We start from the raw sequence: 24,492 nt of genomic DNA, 5'->3' as shown, positions 1-24,492 counted from the left end.
AAAAAGGTTATACTAATATAAGCCCAAGTGCTACTAAAGATCTCGTTGTATCTTTTTTTCTAAGTCCTTATGGCGGTAGAAGTTCCCGCTCACAGTAGGGTGTCTCTGCGTGCTCATTTGAGGACGTATGGGGTGCCTGATGACGGGATGGCAGTGGTATTTGTCGTAAGTGCAAGTGCTACTTACCCTTATGAGTTGTTTTACTCTTGGGTTACCTTTGAGGCTGTGGAAGATGTCGATAAAACATTCCACAAATACACTGCTACACAGGTGCCTCTAAGGTATACGCCATATATGGCTCTGGAAATTCCTATCTCTACCTGGCAACACACTATTTGGTTTAATGGCGCCCTCCCCCACATGGTCACCCCGGCGAGACTGGGTCCTTTGTCTATTGAAGGAGCTACTTGGCCGGTGCTGGCCGGACATACACCACATCCACGCTACCTGACGGTAGGAGTGGATAGCTTACGTATACTACACACTACCCTGATTACGGTCCATAGGGCGTTAGTGCAGTATGTGTCGCGCACTGTACAGGTGGGGGCACCTGCAGTTGCGGGACACGGGGCTGATCATCATCATGCGGTTGTGATCAGTCCTGTAATGGTAAACGCGGTTGTTGGCAAGCGCCCCCAGAATAAGGATGAGTATCCTTATTGGCTTGCAGAGAAATTCGATCAACTGGAAGCCGTGTTTCCTAACACTAGTCCTGTGGATAAACACAGGATACTCACTATTACTTTGCCAAAAGAACTAGTCCCAGACATTGTCGACTGTGACAATTGGGGCAAGGTCTTTGCAGCGACCTATTCGAAGTGCTTCGGTACTACGTCTATGTCGGTACTACCTTCCGTTATCAAGAAAGTCCAGGAGGACCATGGTGCGGAAGCAGCTATTGAATTGGGAATGCGGCTTATCGACAGCTTCGATGTAGTATGTTCCATGATTATGGGAAATCTCAAAGGAGATGCCATGCAGTTTCAAGTGGGAAACATGATGGAGCTTATTGCGGATGATGATAAGCCGAGGGAGTTTGCAAAAGTTATTGCAAAAGCCTATAGGATGGTTGGACGTAGTGCCCTGGGCGTGAAACCCGTCATCAAAATTCCTGATGTAGTACAGCACACTAAAGTGAGTTCGTCTACAAAAGACGATAAACCTAACTTTCCTAAACAAAATTGGAGAGCCAAAAAACAAGATAAGCAGCAACAGAAACAGGAGACCCGTCCGGCTTCCCCTGTTCAGGCATATGTTGAACGAACTTATGATTTGCGTGATCGTTCTCGTATTAAGTCACCTGAAAGGTTTCAGGTTCCTGACCAGCGCTCTCCTCGTTCTTCACAGGAATCAGCGGCTTCACACTTTGGTGGCGGAGACCGTGGGAGAGGTCGGAGTGCTCAAGGACATGAGCAACCCAGACAAGCGGACGTAAAAGGCAAGCAGGAGGCTTCTGCACATCCGCGTCCTCCGTTTCAGAAAAAGAAAGTTGCTGCTATCTCAGCGAAGTATGCCTCAGATGGTGCGGACACAGCTTCTGAACATGAAATGGGCTTTGACGCTGCTAGACAGCGCGGCGGAAGTTACAGTAGTGCGGGGAGCACTGCGTCCATTTCTGGAGGCGACAGCAACTAAAATCTATGTAACAGTAGAAACTGCTGATACTCGCGTAGCCCCCCCTGAGAGATTATTTGACGTAGTCCTCAATATTGAGGGTGACATACAACGAAAAATTAACGCGGTATTTTGGGATAATCTAACGACCACCTATGATATACTATTGGCGGAGAAAGATTTGCCCCCGGCTTTCGTTCTAAACGCTCCAAGGGGGGAAGAAGTCATTCTTCCTTCTTTTGGACACGTAGTGCCCAAGGAGGAGTCTGAGAAGTTAGCCGAGGAGTGGGCGCGGGTGCTTGCACCTGCGTTGTATCGTAATCAGGTGGGGTGGGATAAAAGTTCTACCCTCCACGATTTTCCATTGCGGTCCGACCCCCAGCCACAACCCCAATACCCTATGCGACGTGAGGCTAGGTCTCATGTCGCGGCTATCCTTGAACAATTGGAATATCAGGGTGTAATTGAAACATGTGTGTCATCCATGAATAATCCTTTATTCACTGTGACGAAGCCTGACGGATCGTACCGCCTAGTTTTGGATTACCGGCACTTAAACTCGCACTGCCGGAATTGTGCGGTACAAAATACCCATAGTTCAGCTCTCGTTGATAGTCTTGTGAGAAAAAGGTTCAAAACCACACTTGACTTGTCCAATGGTTTTTATTGCCATAACATATCCCCTCATAGTTATGAGTGGACCGCTTTTACTTCGGGTGGTAAACAAAAAGTGTTCAAAAGGCTTCCAATGGGCTATAAAAATAGTCCTGGGGTCTTTGCTGCCCGTGTGGTCTCTCTCTTAGAGATGGTAGACCCGGAGGCATACTCGTACGTTGATGACATCTACTTAACTGACGACGAGTTGCTTCCTCACCTTGCTCGCGTGGACAACATAATTTGTATGTTTGCGGACTTTGGTTACAAGTTTAACTTTAAGAAGTCCCACATTGCCGAGTACACTGTTTTATTCTTGGGGTACGAACTCAACAATGAGGGCCGAGGCTTGGCTCCGCAGTTCCTTGAGAAATGCGCACGCCTTCGTATCCCTACGACACTGAAACAACTTCAATCATTGCTGGGCTTTCTGAATTTCGGTCGTACCTACATTCCTGAATATGCCCAGCGTATCAAGCCATTATATGCCTTGGTACAACCTACTTTTACCAAATCTTGCTGGCTGCCAGAACATTCGGCTGCATTACACTCTTTGCAGTCTGACCTTCTTACTGCGATATATTTACAAACTCGTGATAACCACAAAAACCTGGTAATTAGAATTGTGCCGGGTGCTGAGGGGTTCACGTACTTAACTTACAATGAAGGCGACACGGTCCCCATTGCTTACAAATCTCATTTATATACTTCGGCTGAAATGCGTTTCTCCACTGTCGAAAAGGTTTTGACAGCTGTTCAGATGGCAATCCTGAAAGAACGAGCACTATCACAGGGGAAACGCATGATGGTGGTAACACCATTCCCTGCCCTAGAGGCAGTCACTAAAGCAAGTGTGCCGAATTCTAAAGCTTTGCATCCACGGTGGATACAATGGGCAACCTCCTTAGCCTCACCTGATGTCGAATACATTTTTGACGCAGGACTTCAGACTCAGGAGAGTTTGGAGTATGAATTAGTTCATCCGGCTCCGCTTACATTGCGCCCGTTGGAGGACTTCCATTGTGTCATTTACACTGACGGGTCTGCGCAACCCGCAACTGGATCGAGGCACGCTTATTCAGCGGCTTGCGCAATTGTGGTTGGTACTTTCGTGAATGGAGAGTTCGTTCAGGATGCGGTGCATACGCAGACCTTGGGTGATTGTACCGCACAATTGGCGGAGCTTAGAGCTCTGGTGCTTGCACTGGAGTTTGCTGATTATAAAGTCACAACTCTTATAGTGAGTGATTCTTACTATTGTGTTCAATCTTACAACGACAATCTGATGTTTTGGATCACGAATGGTTTTCGTGATTCAAAAGGTAGCACAGTAAAGAATAAAACGCTTTGGGCTAGGGTGGCTGAACTAAAAGGCAGTCTACCCCTTGTGAGTGTTATTCACACTCTTGGACACCAACGAGTTGGTGTCCATGCTGTCGGTAACAGTTTGGCTGACGAGGCAGCTAAAACAGCAGTGGCAACATACTTAGTAGCAGCAGTTACAAGATCCAAAACAAAGATCGATGATGACATCTTGGCAGCTATTGCTGCAACAAAGACTGGGACAGACTTCCCTAGAGGTTTCCCTTCTAGATACCATTATCACTTAAGTCCTGATAACGTCCCGTTGGTGAGGATTAATGAGGTTGGGGATAGGGTTATTCCCAATTCGGACTGCAGGCCTGCTTTGGTACAGGCTGCGCATGAGGGTGTTGCGTCAGCGCACGCCGGAGTATCCGCAACTGTGTCACTGTTGCAACAGCGTTATTGGTGGTACGGTTTGTACAAACATACGTGGACTTATGTCCTCAATTGTGGAATTTGCCAACAAATAAAGCCATCTACGGTGGCGCGGCCACCACAAACGCAGCTGCATATATCTAATCAACCACAAGCGTGTGTTTATTTAGATCACTGCGGTCCTTTTTCCTCAGACACTGCGTACAAGTATATCTTGGTTGCAGTAGATTCGTGCACACGTTTTCTTTGGGTATGGCCACAAAGGAGTGCTGACGCCAGGACTGTCATCAAAGCATTGCGTGTCTTTATAGGGAGTTTTGCATGTGGCACCCTTCACTCTGATCAGGGCCCTGCGTTTGCCTCTAAGGCTTACAAAGAAGCCATGAAAAGTTTGGGGGTCCAAGTCAAATTTTCGTCTCCATATCGGCCTGAGGGCAATAGTGTTGTGGAACGAATGAACCGTGACCTAAAGCAATCATTGACGGCCCGGGTGTTAGGTACTGGCAAGAACTGGCTAGCCCATTTGTATGACGTCCAACGTGCACTTAATAATCTCCCTAGAAGGTCTCTGGGTGGGAGGACCCCGTACATGATGCTCTTCGGAGTTCGAATGTTTGTTCCTGACCTTGAGGGTCTCGACATGGCGGCGGCTGCCGCGCCTTTTGACTTAGATGACCACTGTACTGTTTTACAGAATCTACAAGAAACAAGAGACACTCTAGCAAAAGAGCACGTATCTTCTGCGACCGAGGCTGGATTGCAGATTCCGGTAGTCGGCTGGCTACCCCGAGTTGGTGATCTGGTCCGTGAGAAGGTGGAGAAGAAAAAGGAGTTTGGACCCTCTTATCGTGCACCAGTGCCGGTGCTTGGAGTTGAGGGTACCCGCACAATTGTTTTGCCTCCACTTCCTGGTCACAGAGACAACAGGTACATTTCGGTTGACAATGTCAAGCTACACAGGGTGGCCGATACTTCATAGTCTGACACCTTCAGTTTCTTGCCCTTCAATGATGCGCAGTGCTGTTGTGGTGCGACCATCTGACGTAGTACCTGAGGTTGCCATTGAAATGCAAGTACTTTCTGATTCTGCTGTTTCACCTGCGGATGGTGCTTTACCTGATGATGCTGAATATTCATATCCTGCTGATGTCCCATTGCCCCTTTTGCATTCCACTGACATTGTCCAGTCTAATTTTTCCTTTGGAACTGAATCATTGACTTCCACTGCCCCTTCCAAATTTTCTAAATTTTTTGCCTGGTTCAAGAGACAATTTTTGGTTCCCCCCTGGATTTACATCTGGCTGGTGCTAATTTGTATTTTTTTATTCATGTCGATTGGTTTTGTGGTGGTATTTTTTAGGTTGATAAATGGACACTACCTGAATGAACGTTCTACAATTAGATTAATTAATGGAACTCTGGCCCCACATTCATCGTCGCACATCATGAAGAGGGACCTGACCTTTGTTAATATCACCGCCTGGCCTGTTCGTGATGGAATAGCATGGGATGCAGTTAAATTTCAAATTCATGGCCCCACGGAAGTGATTAATGTGCCATCTGTATATCGTGTCTCTATGGGTGATGTGGTGAAGCAGGACATTCGATCAGATGATTGGGATGTTAAAACTATAGAGACACTGTTTTCTGATTTAAAATACTATGCCGCTTTTGATGCTGAGGATTTGTATTTGAATAATGAGAACTATGCAGAGCAATTTTGTTATCAACATTATGGCACACATTTTCTCCATAGGGCAAACACATTTCGTAGTTTGGTTAACTTCACACAGTGGGAACATTGCCCTGCCCCGAAAATTGGAAGTTCAAAAACATTGATCGCAAAGTTTTCGTATTTTTCAGATTTTAGTGTGACTATTAATGCTTCTTTTTATTTTAAGCTTAACAAAGACCCGGTTTCAAAGGTGCGTTTGACCCACACTAAATTGTTGTTTTCTAAGTCCTTCATGGATGATTTGGCAATTGGTGGGTATGACGTTTGGAAACAGGCTATTGATCTCAAGTCAGTTTGGGGTACTAAATCTTGGCAGGTACAAGGTACAGAAGCTTTACATCGTGCCTGCCTGATCCCAAACCACATGTTGTTTTTAAATTCTACTGTTTTTCAGACAACCTGTTTTGGATTGGCTATCTCTAAAAACTTAAATTCCCCCTCGATCCCGGATCTGAGAGCTTATCCCGGTTGGGAGAATCACACAGATCTGTCCCTTACTATGTTGCAGTCTTTTGTCTCCAATTCCACCTTCAATATTAGTTGTAGGGATTCTGCGTATGCTCAGAACTATGCGCAGGAAACCAGAACCTTAGAGAATTGTGGTGTACCAGAAACTCCCCTCAGAACTAAGAACCCCTTATCCGACTAGCTTAGTGTCACATTCGTTATCCGAGATTTAGCTCGGCGGTCCCAATGTATAGACAACCCAGAACAAGCGACTTAGTTATTCTCAGGAATGGTGGGAACCCGAAATACCCGTTTGCACATATATATTAGTGCATTAGACCCTGCAGGTTGGTTGATATGGCAGAAAAGTTCGGATACCTGTCAACGTAGATTTTTGGGGTTAATTCCCGGGTACATACAGGATAGAGTAGACCCACGTTTTCTGTCCTCACACACTGTCACTACCTACTCGGTAGGTAAATTATGTCAGACATGGTTGCAACATTCTACATTAGATTCTGTTAAACTTCACTTGTCACGTTTGCATGACAACGTTGATTTGAATGATTTTGTTAAGGGTCCCGCATTAGGAAGATCCAAAAGATGGGTGTATGCGGTTTACAACGAGGTTTGGAAGTTGTCACAGATTGAGGCTGCTTCCAGGCTCCGTGCTATTGACCAAGCCAATATGGAAAAAGTATTGGCGGTAATAGATAATAGTATTAATACCTTATCTTCAAGAATATATACATTGGACAACATTGTTTCATCTGTTGTAGATATTGTCCAGGACGATGTGTCTGTATTGTATCATGGTCAAAATCAATTACGATCGATTATGCAATTTGCTTGGACTTTGCAGACGTTAAAGGCGGGGAAAGTACCATGGGATTACATGAATGTTTCGTCTTTATTCCGCCCGTTTAATCTGTCAGCAAAGCAACAATTCATGTCCATGAAAGATGCTACATATTCACTACTACATATAGAAAAGTTAGAACCTTTGCCTTTTTCTGTTGCTGAGGCGGATTATTCAGTGTGGCTCGTACATGGAATGGTAACTTTACCAATTTCTATGTATAAGTTTAGTTCTTGCATGAAACATTATGCCTTAGGCAGATTTGAAAAACTTGGTTCTGCATTTTTGCATGAAGTCTGGTCTCTCCCATTTACATATCGATGTGAGAGAGACGGCAAAGAAGTTTATTTGAAGGGTGAGGAGTGTACGACTGCTCCAGATCATTCAGTAGTATGTAGACATATCCAATTACATGGATCATGTAATATGAATGCCCCTAATTTAGCTTGCGTATTGAAGGGCATTCCTGTACAAGTTATAACGCCGTCATTTACGCTGCTTGCTAATGGTAGTTATCTGCTTCTAAATAGTGAGGCTTGCTGTGGGATGTTAGCAGGAATTCCCTATATTGTTTCAGTTTCACGAAGAGTAGTTTGCTGTAATAACGTGCTTTTCCCACCCCCGCAAGGCCGGCTGGATATATCCATCTGGCCGACGATTCCAACCTTGAAAGCAGAGTTCAATAGGATGAGCAGAATAAGGGCTCTTTTGTCTCAAAAGGAGGTTGCGTTGACTTCATCACGAGAAACATTTCTCCTTCAAGTTGCGAACACTCGCACGGAAGTTCAAGCGCTTTTAAATACTGACCTCCCCCTACATTTTGGCACACTAATACACACTATCTTCAATGCTTCTTCTACGACTGGTCTGGTGCACTTTTTTAAAATTGTAGGCTCTGGCCTTGTGACGTCTTTCCAGTCTATCTTTGGTGTAATACCAGCTATTTTTCATTCTATTTTTTCTGGGGTCTTCGGAGGGTTTCCTCTGATACTCGCATTAATTGCTGGCATACTCCTGTTGGTCTGCGCACTACGCTATGGCTGCACGACTTGCGCTTCTCGACCACGGATCCAGCATGTTCCATCTGCGTAGCCGGATGTGGGAATGTTATGGAACTCTGCCACTGGCTACCTTGAGTGTCGCTTATGGATTATCCTTCCGATTCCCATTTTTCACTTGTGTACAACCTGTCTTTCACTGTCTCGAATGTCCGTTCCAATGGGCTCTGGATATGTGTCTGTCAAACTTGGTGTCACCTGACCTGGATTTTGATCGACTGATGTATCCCTTAGTGGTTCATGAGTTTGACTGTTCTGGAGTCGGGTTTATGGCCTTGGGTGCGGCGCATGGAGTCCTCGGATTATGGGATATCGAGAGAGCAGCAGTTGACTTCCTGGCACGAAGTTACATTGAGATGCCTGCTTCTTGTCCACGTGGAGTGCTTGATGCTCATTTCCCTGTGGAACACGTGTGTTCTTTTTCTTTGCTGAACTGGATGTCCGAAAATTTTGCGGATGACTCAAATGATTTTCTACTGGAAGCCGCAGCTGCGTATGCTGCTTATACTTTCCTACATTGACTGCCTGATGGCGAGTCGAATAAAGTTTTTTTTTTTTTTTTGCCATCTTTTCACAAACGATCGTTGGCTTCTATGGACGATGGATTGTGTTTTTACATTTTTCTTTTCCTCTCATTTTTCTGAAATCTCATTTCAAGCTCTTTAGTCTGCATCATTGATCTTGAACTCTGCGTTCTGTAAAAATATTCGCCCCTGGTTATACTGTGGTTCGATCAAAGGGGGATGTCACGTGGTTTTAGGCCACTCCCTATTTACAGTGCTAAGTTAGCTTAATCACGTTAGCTGTTGGAATACCATCTTGTTGCTTTCGCTGCCGTTGCACCCGACACTGTTGTTACATGTTATTACTTTGAGAAATGCAGACTCGCTCTTGTCTCAAGTGAATGTTATTAATACATCCTTAACAGTTGCTAGTGCCCTTGGTCTGTACATCGAGTAAAGAACTGTTCTAGGACACTAGACGGTGCCGGCTGATTATGTTCAGGGTGATCGTACCACTGTTTAGTCACAACATGCACGCAGCTGCAAATACCAGAAAGTCGAGGGCTTTAATAACACAGCGCAGCATATTGTTAGGGCATTCGATAGAAGAGCTGTTGCAGAGAACACTGAGCTGATCCTGTGATGTGACACACCTGAGCTGATCTATACGGTATGGGGTCCCCTATGCAAGCCTATGAGACCTTCTAATAGTCTAATAATATTTTATTAGTAACTAGAGAAAGGAGGGTGGTTATTTTCCACTGTCATTATAATATGATCGCTCCTTTTATATTCTATGGTATTGTAACAATGTTAATGGTAATGATCTTAACCATTTGTCTACTTATGTTAGCCAAAGTATTGTTTAACAGGACTCGAGGTTTATGAATAAATTCTTTAAACTTTACTGTGTCTTAGTTATTCTGTTGTGGACTAATATATATGTGCAAACGGGTATTTCGGGTTCCCACCATTCCTGAGAATAACTAAGTCGCTTGTTCTGGGTTGTCTATACATTGGGACCGCCGAGCTAAATCTCGGATAACGAATGTGACACTAAGCTAGTCGGATAAGGGGTTCTTAGTTCTGAGGGGAGTTTCTGGTACACCACAATTCTCTAAGGTTCTGGTTTCCTGCGCATAGTTCTGAGCATACGCAGAATCCCTACAACAAGAGATCTGCATGGACGCTTGCACAACTGCATGAAGACTGCAGAGATGTATGTAAGATCACCTGTGGTAAGGGTTAATTGGAGTTTTGAACATGTAGGAACTACCTCACCCATTGCAGGAGTGGAAGGAAAATCTACCCTGTTGTTTTCAAACGTGTTAGCATTTGCCTCTCATCTGTGAGATAGTGATTTCTGCTGAATGCTAACCATCACAGTTCAAGAAAACAAGCTGCCCCTTTCCTACGAGTGCAAGTCTTACAGAACAAGAGCAACACGAATTACATCTCTGACAACAATTCCTGTGTGCACACATACTCCTGGTGTGATTCTAGGCAGAAAACGATATTTGATTGGCAATTTCAAAGCACATTTACTACTGTGGTAGAGCAAGTGATAATTACTGTAACAGCCTGACACATTTTCCTTATAGTTTAGAGAGGCAGAAAAGAGCACATGTCCTAACAGCTACTTGAGACCATGAGCATGTGGATCCTGGTTGAGTGATTAGACTAGAGCAAAGGAAATGAGCTTCGGTGATGTTGAATGTGTTAGCGTTACACACTGCTATCTGAAATACCACACAGTGCTGAATAGTAAGCATGGGAGTGCAGGAGAAGAAGCTGCCTGTGTGCTAAGAGTGTGTTTCTGGAGACTGTGTATTGTCAGGTGCAAGAGAGATCTGCATGGACGCTTGCACAACTGCATGAAGACTGGAGAGATGTATGTAAGAGCACATGTGGTAAGGGTTAATTGCACTTATGAATATGTAGGCACTACCTCACTCATTACAGTAATGCAAGGAAAATCTACCCTGTTGTTTTCAAATGTATTAGCATTTGCCTCTCATCTGTGAGATGGTGATGTGTGCTGTATGCTAACCATCACAGTTCAAGAAAACAAGCTGCCCCTTTCCTACGAGTGCAAGTCTTGCAGAACAAGAGCAACACAAATTAAATCTCTGACAACAATTCCTGTGTGCACACAGACTCATGGTGTGATTCTAGGCAGAAAACAATATTTGATTGGCAATTTCAAAGCCCATTTACTACTGTGGTAGAGCAAGTGAGAATTACTGTAACAGCCTGACACATTTTCATTATAGTTTAGAGAGGCAGAAAAGAGCACATGTCCTAACAGATACTTGAGACCATGAGCATGTGGAACCTGGATGAGTGATTAGACTAGAGCAAAGGAAATGAGCCTTGGTGATGTTGAATGTGTTAGCGTTACACACTGCTATCTGAAATACCACACAGTGCTGAATAGTAAGCATGGGAGTGCAGGAGAAGCAGCTGCCTGTGTGCTAAGAGTGTGTTTCTGGAGACTGTGTATTGTCAGGTGCAAGAGAGATCTGCATGGACGCTTGCACAACTGCATGAAGACTGCAGAGATGTATGTAAGATCACCTGTGGTAAGGGTTAATTGGAATTTTGAACATGTAGGAACTACCTCACCCATTGCAGGAGTGGAAGGAAAATCTACCCTGTTGTTATCAAATGTGTTAGCATTTGCCTCTCATCTGTGAGATGGTGATGTGTGCTGTATGCTAACCATCACAGTTCAAGAAAACAAGCTGCCCCTTTCCTACGAGTGCAAGTCTTACAGAACAAGAGCAACACAAATTAAATCTCTGACAACAATTCCTGTGTGCACACAGACTCATGGTGCGATTCTAGGCAGAAAACGATATTTGATTGCCAATTTCAAAGCACATTTACTACTGTGGTAGAGCAAGTGATAATTACTGTAACAGCCTGACACATTTTCCTTATAGTTTAGAGAGGCAGAAAGGAGCACATGTCCTAACAGCTACTTGAATCCATGAGCATGTGGAACCTGGGTGAGTGATTAGACTAGAGCAAAGGAAATGAGCCTTGGTGATGTTGAATGTGTTAACGTTACACACTGCTATCTGAAATACCACACAGTGCTGAATAGTAAGCATGGGAATGCAGGAAAAGCAGCTGCCTGTGTGCTAAGAGTGTGTTTCTGGAGACTGTGTATTGTCAGGTGCAAGAGAGATCTGCATGGACGCTTACATAACTGCATGAAGACTGCAGAGATGTATGAAAGAGCACATGTGGTAAGGGTTAATTTGGCTTATGAACATGTAGGAACTACCTCACTCATTACAGTACTGCAAGGAAAATCTACCCTGTTGTTATCAAATGTGTTAGCATTTGCCTCTCATCTGTGAGATGGTGATGTGTGCTGTATGCTAACCATCATAGTTCAAGAAAACAAGCTGCCCCTTTCCTACGAGTGCAAGTCTTACAGAACAAGAGCAACACAAATTAAATCTCTGACAACAATTCCTGTGTGCACACAGACTCATGGTGTGATTCTAGGCAGAAAACAATATTTGATTGGCAATTTCAAAGCCCATTTACTACTGTGGTAGAGCAAGTGAGAATTACTGTAACAGCCTGACACATTTTCCTTATAGTTTAGAGAGGCAGAAAAGAGCACATGTCCTAACAGCTACTTGAGACCATGAGCATGTGGAACCTGGATGAGTGATTAGACCAGAGCAAAGGAAATGAGCCTTTGTGATGTTGAATGTGTTAGCGTTACACACTGCTATCTGAAATACCACACAGTGCTGAATAGTAAGCATGGGAGTGCAGGAGAAGCAGCTGGCTGTGTGCTAAGAGTGTGTTTCTGGAGACTGTGTATTGTCAGGTGCAAGAGAGATCTGCATGGACGCTTGCACAACTGCATGAAGACTGCAGAGATGTATGTAAGATCACCTGTGGTAAGGGTTAATTGGAGTTTTGAACATGTAGGAACTACCTCACCCATTGCAGGAGTGGAAGGAAAATCTACCCTGTTGTTTTCAAACGTGTTTGCATTTGCCTCTCATCTGTGAGATAGTGATTTCTGCTGAATGCTAACCATCACAGTTCAAGAAAACAAGCTGCCCCTTTCCTACGAGTGCAAGTCTTACAGAACAAGAGCAACACGAATTACATCTCTGACAACAATTCCTGTGTGCACACAGACTCATGGTGTGATTCTAGGCAGAAAACGATATTTGATTGGCAATTTCAAAGCACATTTACTACTGTAGTAGAGCAAGTGATAATTACTGTAACAGCCTGACACATTTTCCTTATAGTTTAGAGAGGCAGAAAAGAGCACATGTCCTAACAGCTACTTGAGACCATGAGCATGTGGATCCTGGTTGAGTGATTAGACTAGAGCAAAGGAAATGAGCCTTGGTGATGTTGAATGTGTTAGCGTTACACACTGCTATCTGAAATACCACACAGTGCTGAATAGTAAGCATGGGAGTGCTGGAGAAGCAGCTGGCTGTGTGCTAAGAGTGTATTTCTGGAGACTGTGTATTGTCAGGTGCAAGAGAGATCTGCATGGACGCTTGCACAACTGCATGAAGACTGGAGAGATGTATGTAAGAGCACATGTGGTAAGGGTTAATTGCGCTTATGAATATGTAGGCACTACCTCACTCATTACAGTAATGCAAGGAAAATCTACCCTGTTGTTTTCAAATGTATTAGCATTTGCCTCTCATCTGTGAGATGGTGATGTGTGCTGTATGCTAACCATCACAGTTCAAGAAAACAAGCTGCCCCTTTCCTACGAGTGCAAGTCTTACAGAACAAGAGCAACACAAATTAAATCTCTGACAACAATTCTTGTGTGCACACAGACTCATGGTGTGATTCTATGCAGAAAACGATATTTGATTGGCAATTTCAAAGCACATTTACTACTGTGGTAGAGCAAGTGATAATTACTGTAACAGCCTGACACATTTTCCTTATAGTTTAGAGAGGCAGAAAAGAGCACATGTCCTAACAGCTACTTGAATCCATGAGCATGTGGAACCTGGGTGAGTGATTAGACTAGAGCAAAGGAAATGAGCCTTGGTGATGTTGAATGTGTTAGCGTTACACACTGCTATCTGAAATACCACACAGTGCTGAATAGTAAGCATGGGAATGCAGGAGAAGCAGCTGCCTGTGTGCTAAGAGTGTGTTTCTGGAGACTGTGTATTGTCAGGTGCAAGAGAGATCTGCATGGACGCTTACATAACTGCATGAAGACTGCAGAGATGTATGAAAGAGCACATGTGGTAAGGGTTAATTTGGCTTATGAACATGTAGGAACTACCTCACTCATTACAGTACTGCAAGGAAAATCTACCCTGTTGTTATCAAATGTGTTAGCATTTGCCTCTCATCTGTGAGATGGTGATGTGTGCTGTATGCTAACCATCATAGTTCAAGAAAACAAGCTGCCCCTTTCCTTCGAGTGCAAGTCTTGCAGAACAAGAGCAACACAAATTAAATCTCTGACAACAATTCCTGTGTGCACACAGACTCATGGTGTGATTCTAGGCAGAAAACAATATTTGATTGGCAATTTCAAAGCCCATTTACTACTGTGGTAGAGCAAGTGAGAACTACTGTAACAGCCTGACACATTTTCCTTATAGTTTAGAGAGGCAGAAAAGAGCACATGTCCTAACAGCTACTTGAGACCATGAGCATGTGGAACCTGGATGAGTGATTAGCCTAGAGCAAAGGAAATGAGCCTTGGTGATGTTGAATGTGTTAGCGTTACACACTGCTATCTGAAATACCACAGAGTGCTGAATAGTAAGCATGGGAGTGCAGGAGAAGCAGCTGGCTGTGTGCTAAGAGTGTATTTCTGGAGACTGTGTATTGTCAGGTGCAAGAGAGATCTGCATGGACGCTTGCTCAACTGCATGAAGACTGCAGAGATGTATGTAAGATCACCTGTGGTAAGGGTTAATTGGAGTTTTGAACATGTAGGAACTACCTCACCCATTGCAGGAGTGGAAGGAAAATCTACCCTGTTGTTTTCAAATGTGTTAGCATTTGCCTCTCATCTGTGAGATAGTGATTTCTGCTGAATGCTAACCATCACAGTTCAAGAAAACAAGCTGCCCCTTTCCTACGAGTGCAAGTCTTACAGAACAAGAGCAACACGAATTACATCTCTGACAACAATTCCTGTGTGCACACAGACTCATGGTGTGATTCTAGGCAGAAAACGATATTTGATTGGCAATTTCAAAGCACATTTACTACTGTGGTAGAGCAAGTGATAATTACTGTAACAGCCTGACACATTTTCCTCATAGTTTAGAGAGGCAGAAAAGAGCACACGTCCTAACAGCTACTTGAGACCATGAGCATGTGGAACCTGGGTGAGTGATTAGACTAGAGCAAAGGAAATGAGCCTTGGTGATGTTGAATGTGTTAGCGTTACACACTGCTATCTGAAATACCACACAGTGCTGAATAGTAAGCATGGGAATGCAGGAGAAGCAGCTGCCTGTGTGCTAAGAGTGTGTTTCTGGAGACTGTGTATTGTCAGGTGCAAGAGAGATCTGCATGGACGCTTACATAACTGCATGAAGACTGCAGAGATGTATGAAAGAGCACATGTGGTAAGGGTTAATTTGGCTTATGAACATGTAGGAACTACCTCACTCATTACAGTACTGCAAGGAAAATCTACCCTGTTGTTATCAAATGTGTTAGCATTTGCCTCTCATCTGTGAGATGGTGATGTGTGCTGTATGCTAACCATCATAGTTCAAGAAAACAAGCTGCCCCTTTCCTTCGAGTGCAAGTCTTGCAGAACAAGAGCAACACAAATTAAATCTCTGACAACAATTCCTGTGTGCACACAGACTCATGGTGTGATTCTAGGCAGAAAACAATATTTGATTGGCAATTTCAAAGCCCATTTACTACTGTGGTAGAGCAAGTGAGAACTACTGTAACAGCCTGACACATTTTCCTTATAGTTTAGAGAGGCAGAAAAGAGCACATGTCCTAACAGCTACTTGAGACCATGAGCATGTGGAACCTGGATGAGTGATTAGCCTAGAGCAAAGGAAATGAGCCTTGGTGATGTTGAATGTGTTAGCGTTACACACTGCTATCTGAAATACCACAGAGTGCTGAATAGTAAGCATGGGAGTGCAGGAGAAGCAGCTGGCTGTGTGCTAAGAGTGTATTTCTGGAGACTGTGTATTGTCAGGTGCAAGAGAGATCTGCATGGACGCTTGCTCAACTGCATGAAGACTGCAGAGATGTATGTAAGATCACCTGTGGTAAGGGTTAATTGGAGTTTTGAACATGTAGGAACTACCTCACCCATTGCAGGAGTGGAAGGAAAATCTACCCTGTTGTTTTCAAATGTGTTAGCATTTGCCTCTCATCTGTGAGATAGTGATTTCTGCTGAATGCTAACCATCACAGTTCAAGAAAACAAGCTGCCCCTTTCCTACGAGTGCAAGTCTTACAGAACAAGAGCAACACGAATTACATCTCTGACAACAATTCCTGTGTGCACACAGACTCATGGTGTGATTCTAGGCAGAAAACGATATTTGATTGGCAATTTCAAAGCACATTTACTACTGTGGTAGAGCAAGTGATAATTACTGTAACAGCCTGACACATTTTCCTCATAGTTTAGAGAGGCAGAAAAGAGCACACGTCCTAACAGCTACTTGAGACCATGAGCATGTGGAACCTGGGTGAGTGATTAGACTAGAGCAAAGGAAATGAGCCTTGGTGATGTTGAATGTGTTAGCGTTACACACTGCTATCTGAAATACCACACAGTGCTGAATAGTAAGCATGGGAATGCAGGAGAAGCAGCTGCCTGTGTGCTAAGAGTGTGTTTCTGGAGACTGTGTATTGTCAGGTGCAAGAGAGATCTGCATGGACGCTTACATAACTGCATGAAGACTGCAGAGATGTATGAAAGAGCACATGTGGTAAGGGTTAATTTGGCTTATGAACATGTAGGAACTACCTCACTCATTACAGTACTGCAAGGAAAATCTACCCTTTTGTTATCAAATGTGTTAGCATTTGCCTCTCATCTGTGAGATGGTGATGTGTGCTGTATGCTAACCATCATAGTTCAAGAAAACAAGCTGCCCCTTTCCTACGAGTGCAAGTCTTACAGGACAAGAGCAACACAAATTAAATCTCTGACAACAATTCCTGTGTGCACACAGACTCATGGTGTGATTCTAGGCAGAAAACAATATTTGATTGGCAATTTCAAAGCCCATTTACTACTGTGGTAGAGCAAGTGAGAATTACTGTAACAGCCTGACACATTTTCCTTATAGTTTAGAGAGGCAGAAAAGAGCACATGTCCTAACAGCTACTTGAGACCATGAGCATGTGGAACCTGGATGAGTGATTAGACCAGAGCAAAGGAAATGAGCCTTTGTGATGTTGAATGTGTTAGCGTTACACACTGCTATCTGAAATACCACACAGTGCTGAATAGTAAGCATGGGAGTGCAGGAGAAGCAGCTGGCTGTGTGCTAAGAGTGTGTTTCTGGAGACTGTGTATTGTCAGGTGCAAAAGAGATCTGCATGGACGCTTGCACAACTGCATGAAGACTGCAGAGATGTATGTAAGATCACCTGTGGTAAGGGTTAATTGGAGTTTTGAACATGTAGGAACTACCTCACCCATTGCAGGAGTGGAAGGAAAATCTACCCTGTTGTTTTCAAATGTGTTAGCATTTGCCTCTCATCTGTGAGATAGTGATTTCTGCTGAATGCTAAGCATCACAGTTCAAGAAAACAAGCTGCCCCTTTCCTACGAGTGCAAGTCTTACAGAACAAGAGCAACACGAATTACATCTCTGACAACAATTCCTGTGTGCACACAGACTCATGGTGTGATTCTAGGCAGAAAACGATATTTGATTGGCAATTTCAAAGCACATTTACTACTGTGGTAGAGCAAGTGATAATTACTGTAACAGCCTGACACATTTTCCTTATAGTTTAGAGAGGCAGAAAAGAGCACATGTCCTAACAGCTACTTGAGACCATGAGCATGTGGATCCTGGTTGAGTGATTAGACTAGAGCAAAGGAAATGAGCCTTGGTGATGTTGAATGTGTTAGCGTTACACACTGCTATCTGAAATACCACACTGTGCTGAATAGTAAGCATGGGAGTGCAGGAGAAGCAGCTGGCTGTGTGCTAAGAGTGTATTTCTGGAGACTGTGTATTGTCAGGTGCAAGAGAGATCTGCATGGACGCTTACATAACTGCATGAAGACTGCAGAGATGTATGAAAGAGCACATGTGGGAAGGGTTAATTTGGCTTATGAACATGTAGGAACTACCTCACTCATTACAGTACTGCAAGGAAAATCTACCCTGTTGTTATCAAATGTGTTAGCATTTGCCTCTCATCTGTGAGATGGTGATTTGTGCTGTATGCTAACCATCATAGTTCAAGAAAACAAGCTGCCCCTTTCCTACGAGTGCAAGTCTTGCAGAACAAGAGCAACACAAATTAAATCTCTGACAACAATTCCTGTGTGCACACAGACTCATGGTGTGATTCTAGGCAGAAAACAATATTTGATTGGCAATTTCAAAGCCCATTTACTACTGTGGTAGAGCAAGTGAGAATTACTGTAACAGCCTGACACATTTTCCTTATAGTTTATAGAGGCAGAAAAGAGCACATGTCCTAACAGCTACTTGAGACCATGAGCATGTGGAACCTGGATGAGTGATTAGACTAGAGCAAAGGAAATGAGCCTTGGTGATGTTGAATGTGTTAGCGTTACACACTGCTATCTGAAATACCACAGAGTGCTGAATAGTAAGCATGGGAGTGCAGGAGAAGCAGCTGGCTGTGTGCTAAGAGTGTATTTCTGGAGACTGTGTATTGTCAGGTGCAAGAGAGATCTGCATGGACGCTTGCACAACTGCATGAAGACTGCAGAGATGTATGTAAGATCACCCGTGGTAAGGGTTAATTGGAGTTTTGAACATGTAGGAACTACCTCACCCATTGCAGGAGTGGAAGGAAAATCTACCCTGTTGTTTTCAAATGTGTTAGCATTTGCCTCTCATCTGTGAGATAGTGATTTCTGCTGAATGCTAACCATCACAGTTCAAGAAAACAAGCTGCCCCTTTCCTACGAGTGCAAGTCTTACAGAACAAGAGCAACACGAATTACATCTCTGACAACAATTCCTGTGTGCACACAGACTCATGGTGTGATTCTAGGCAGAAAACGATATTTGATTGGCAATTTCAAAGCACATTTACTACTGTGGTAGAGCAAGTGATAATTACTGTAACAGCCTGACACATTTTCCTTATAGTTTAGAGAGGCAGAAAATAGCACATGTCCTAACAGCTACTTGAATCCATGAGCATGTGGAACCTGGGTGAGTGATTAGACTAGAGCAAAGGAAATGAGCCTTGGTGATGTTGAACGTGTTAGCTTTACACACTGCTATCTGAAATACCACACAGTGCTGAATAGTAAGCATGGGAATGCAGGAGAAGCAGCTTCCTGTGTGCTAAGAGTGTGTTTCTGGAGACTGTGTATTGTCAGGTGCAAGAGAGATCTGCATGGACGCTTACATAACTGCATGAAGACTGCAGAGATGTATGAAAGAGCACATGTGGTAAGGGTTGATTTGGCTTATGAACATGTAGGAACTACCTCACTCATTACAGTACTGCAAGGAAAATCTACCCTGTTGTTATCAAATGTGTTAGCATTTGCCTCTCATCTGTGAGATGGTGATGTGTGCTGTATGCTAACCATCATAGTTCAAGAAAACAAGCTGCCCCTTTCCTACGAGTGCAAGTCTTGCAGAACAAGAGCAACACAAATTAAATCTCTGACAACAATTCCTGTGTGCACACAGACTCATGGTGTGATTCTAGGCAGAAAACAATATTTGATTGGCAATTTCAAAGCCCATTTACTACTGTGGTAGAGCAAGTGAGAATTACTGTAACAGCCTGACACATTTTCCTTATAGTTTAGAGAGGCAGAAAAGAGCACATGTCCTAACAGCTACTTGAGACCATGAGCATGTGGAACCTGGATGAGTGATTAGACTAGAGCAAAGGAAATGAGCCTTGGTGATGTTGAATGTGTTAGCGTTACACACTGCTATCTGAAATACCACAGAGTGCTGAATAGTAAGCATGGGAGTGCAGGAGAAGCAGCTGGCTGTGTGCTAAGAGTGTATTTCTGGAGACTGTGTATTGTCAGGTGCAAGAGAGATCTGCATGGACGCTTGCACAACTGCATGAAGACTGCAGAGATGTATGTAAGATCACCCGTGGTAAGGGTTAATTGGAGTTTTGAACATGTAGGAACTTCCTCACCCATTGCAGGAGTGGAAGGAAAATCTACCCTGTTGTTTTCAAATGTGTTAGCATTTGCCTCTCATCTGTGAGATAGTGATTTCTGCTGAATGCTAACCATCACAGTTCAAGAAAACAAGCTGCCCCTTTCCTACGAGTGCAAGTCTTACAGAACAAGAGCAACACGAATTACATCTCTGACAACAATTCCTGTGTGCACACAGACTCATGGTGTGATTCTAGGCAGAAAACGATATTTGATTTGCAATTTCAAAGCACATTTACTACTGTGGTAGAGCAAGTGATAATTACTGTAACAGCCTGACACATTTTCCTTATAGTTTAGAGAGGCAGAAAAGAGCACACGTCCTAACAGCTACTTGAGACCATGAGCATGTGGAACCTGGGTGAGTGATTAGACTAGAGCAAAGGAAATGAGCCTTGGTGATGTTGAATGTGTTAGCGTTACACACTGCTATCTGAAATACCACACAGTGCTGAATAGTAAGTATGGGAGTGCAGGAGAAGCAGCTGCCTGTGTGCTAAGAGTGTGTTTCTGGAGACTGTGTATTGTCAGGTGCAAGAGAGATCTGCATGGATGCTTGCACAACTGCATGAAGACTGCAGAGATGTATGTAAGATCACCTGTGGTAAGGGTTAATTGGAGTTTTGAACATGTAGGAACTACCTCACCCATTGCAGGAGTGGAAGGAAAATCTACCCTGTTCTTTTCAAATGTATTAGCATTTGCCTCTCATCTGTGAGATGGTGATTTCTGCTGAAAGCTAACCATCACAGTTCAAGAAAACAAGCTGCCCCTTTCCTACGAGTGCAAGTCTTACAGAACAAGAGCAACACAAATTAAATCTCTGACAACAATTCCTGTGTGCACAGACTCACGGTGTGATTCTAGGCAGAAAACGATATTTGATTTGCAATTTCAAAGCACATTTACTACTGTGGTAGAGCAAGTGATAATTACTGTAACATCCTGACAAATTTTCCTTATAGTTTATAGAGGCAGAAAAGAGCACAAGTCCTAACAGCTACTTGAGACCATGAGCATGTGGAACCTGGGTGAGTGATTAGACTAGAGCAAAGGAAATGAGCCTTGGTGATGTTGAATGTGTTAGCGTTACACTCTGCTATCTGAATTACCACACTGTGCTGAATAGTAAGCATGGGAGTGCAGGAGAAGCAGCTGGCTGTGTGCTAAGAGTGTATTTCTGGAGACTGTGTATTGTCAGGTGCAAGAGAGATCTGCATGGACGCTTGCACAACTGCATGAAGACTGCAGAGATGTATGTAAGATCACCTGTGGTAAGGGTTAATTGGAGTTTTGAACATGTAGGAACTACCTCACCCATTGCAGGAGTGGAAGGAAAATCTACCCTGTTGTTTTCAGATGTGTTAGCATTTGCCTCTCATCTGTGAGATAGTGATTTCTGCTGAATGCTAACCATCACAGTTCAAGAAAACAAGCTGCCCCTTTCCTACGAGTGCAAGTCTTACAGAACAAGAGCAACACGAATTACATCTCTGACAACAATTCCTGTGTGCACACAGACTCATGGTGTGATTCTAGGCAGAAAACGATATTTGATTGGCAATTTCAAAGCACATTTACTACTGTGGTAGAGCAAGTGATAATTACTGTAACAGCCTGACACATTTTCCTTATAGTTTAGAGAGGCAGAAAAGAGCACATGTCCTAACAGCTACTTGAATCCATGAGCATGTGGAACCTGGGTGAGTGATTAGACTAGAGCAAAGGAAATGAGCCTTGGTGATGTTGAATGTGTTAGCTTTACACACTGCTATCTGAAATACCACACAGTGCTGAATAGTAAGCATGGGAATGCAGGAGAAGCAGCTGCCTGTGTGCTAAGAGTGTGTTTCTGGAGACTGTGTATTGTCAGGTGCAAGAGAGATCTGCATGAACGCTTGCACAACTGCATGAAGACTGGAGAGATGTATGTAAGAGCACATGTTGTAAGGGTTAATTGCGCTTATGAATATGTAGGCACTACCTCACTCATTACAGTAATGCAAGGAAAATCTACCCTGTTGTTTTCAAATGTATTAGCATTTGCCTCTCATCTGTGAGATGGTGATGTGTGCTGTATGCTAACCATCACAGTTCAAGAAAACAAGCTGCCCCTTTCCTACGAGTGCAAGTCTTACAGAACAAGAGCAACACAAATTAAATCTCTGACAACAATTCTTGTGTGCACACAGACTCATGGTGTGATTCTATGCAGAAAACGATATTTGATTGGCAATTTCAAAGCACATTTACTACTATGGTAGAGCAAGTGATAATTACTGTAACAGTCTGACACATTTTCCTTATAGTTTATAGAGGCAGAAAAGAGCACATGTCCTAACAGCTACTTGAGACCATGAGCATGTGGAACCTGGGTGAGTGATTAGACTAGAGCAAAGGAAATGAGCCTTGGTGATGTTGAATGTGTTAGCGTTACACTCTGCTATCTGAAATACCACACTGTGCTGAATAGTAAGCATGGGAGTGCAGGAGAAGCAGCTGGCTGTGTGCTAAGAGTGTATTTCTGGAGACTGTGTATTGTCAGGTGCAAGAGAGATCTGCATGGACGCTTACATAACTGCATGAAGACTGCAGAGATGTATGAAAGAGCACATGTGGTAAGGGTTAATTTGGCTTATGAACATGTAGGAACTACCTCACTCATTACAGTACTGCAAGGAAAATCTACCCTGTTGTTATCAAATGTGTTAGCATTTGCCTCTCATCTGTGAGATGGTGATTTGTGCTGTATGCTAACCATCATAGTTCAAGAAAACAAGCTGCCCCTTTCCTACGAGTGCAAGTCTTGCAGAACAAGAGCAACACAAATTAAATCTCTGACAACAATTCCTGTGTGCACACAGACTCATGGTGTGATTCTAGGCAGAAAACAATATTTGATTGGCAATTTCAAAGCCCATTTACTACTGTGGTAGAGCAAGTGAGAATTACTGTAACAGCCTGACACATTTTCCTTATAGTTTATAGAGGCAGAAAAGAGCACATGTCCTAACAGCTACTTGAGACCATGAGCATGTGGAACCTGGATGAGTGATTAGACTAGAGCAAAGGAAATGAGCCTTGGTGATGTTGAATGTGTTAGCGTTACACACTGCTATCTGAAATACCACAGAGTGCTGAATAGTAAGCATGGGAGTGCAGGAGAAGCAGCTGGCTGTGTGCTAAGAGTGTATTTCTGGAGACTGTGTATTGTCAGGTGCAAGAGAGATCTGCATGGACGCTTGCACAACTGCATGAAGACTGCAGAGATGTATGTAAGATCACCTGTGGTAAGGGTTAATTGGAGTTTTGAACATGTAGGAACTACCTCACCCATTGCAGGAGTGGAAGGAAAATCTACCCTGTTGTTTTCAGATGTGTTAGCATTTGCCTCTCATCTGTGAGATAGTGATTTCTGCTGAATGCTAACCATCACAGTTCAAGAAAACAAGCTGCCCCTTTCCTACGAGTGCAAGTCTTACAGAACAAGAGCAACACGAATTACATCTCTGACAACAATTCCTGTGTGCACACAGACTCATGGTGTGATTCTAGGCAGAAAACGATATTTGATTGGCAATTTCAAAGCACATTTACTACTGTGGTAGAGCAAGTGATAATTACTGTAACAGCCTGACACATTTTCCTTATAGTTTAGAGAGGCAGAAAAGAGCACATGTCCTAACAGCTACTTGAATCCATGAGCATGTGGAACCTGGGTGAGTGATTAGACTAGAGCAAAGGAAATGAGCCTTGGTGATGTTGAATGTGTTAGCTTTACACACTGCTATCTGAAATACCACACAGTGCTGAATAGTAAGCATGGGAATGCAGGAGAAGCAGCTGCCTGTGTGCTAAGAGTGTGTTTCTGGAGACTGTGTATTGTCAGGTGCAAGAGAGATCTGCATGGACGCTTACATAACTGCATGAAGACTGCAGAGATGTATGAAAGAGCACATGTGGTAAGGGTTGATTTGGCTTATGAACATGTAGGAACTACCTCACTCATTACAGTACTGCAAGGAAAATCTACCCTGTTGTTATCAAATGTGTTAGCATTTGCCTCTCATCTGTGAGATGGTGATGTGTGCTGTATGCTAACCATCATAGTTCAAGAAAACAAGCTGCCCCTTTCCTACGAGTGCAAGTCTTGCAGAACAAGAGCAACACAAATTAAATCTCTGACAACAATTCCTGTGTGCACACAGACTCATGGTGTGATTCTAGGCAGAAAACAATATTTGATTGGCAATTTCAAAGCCCATTTACTACTGTGGTAGAGCAAGTGAGAATTACTGTAACAGCCTGACACATTTTCCTTATAGTTTAGAGAGGCAGAAAAGAGCACATGTCCTAACAGCTACTTGAGACCATGAGCATGTGGAACCTGGATGAGTGATTAGACTAGAGCAAAGGAAATGAGCCTTGGTGATGTTGAATGTGTTAGCGTTACACACTGCTATCTGAAATACCACAGAGTGCTGAATAGTAAGCAT

The sequence above is a fragment of the Triturus cristatus genome, chromosome 6 (genome assembly GCF_964204655.1).
Source record: "Triturus cristatus chromosome 6, aTriCri1.1, whole genome shotgun sequence".
Classification (NCBI taxonomy): Eukaryota; Metazoa; Chordata; class Amphibia; order Caudata; family Salamandridae; genus Triturus; species Triturus cristatus.
This window is presented reverse-complemented; position numbering follows the sequence as displayed.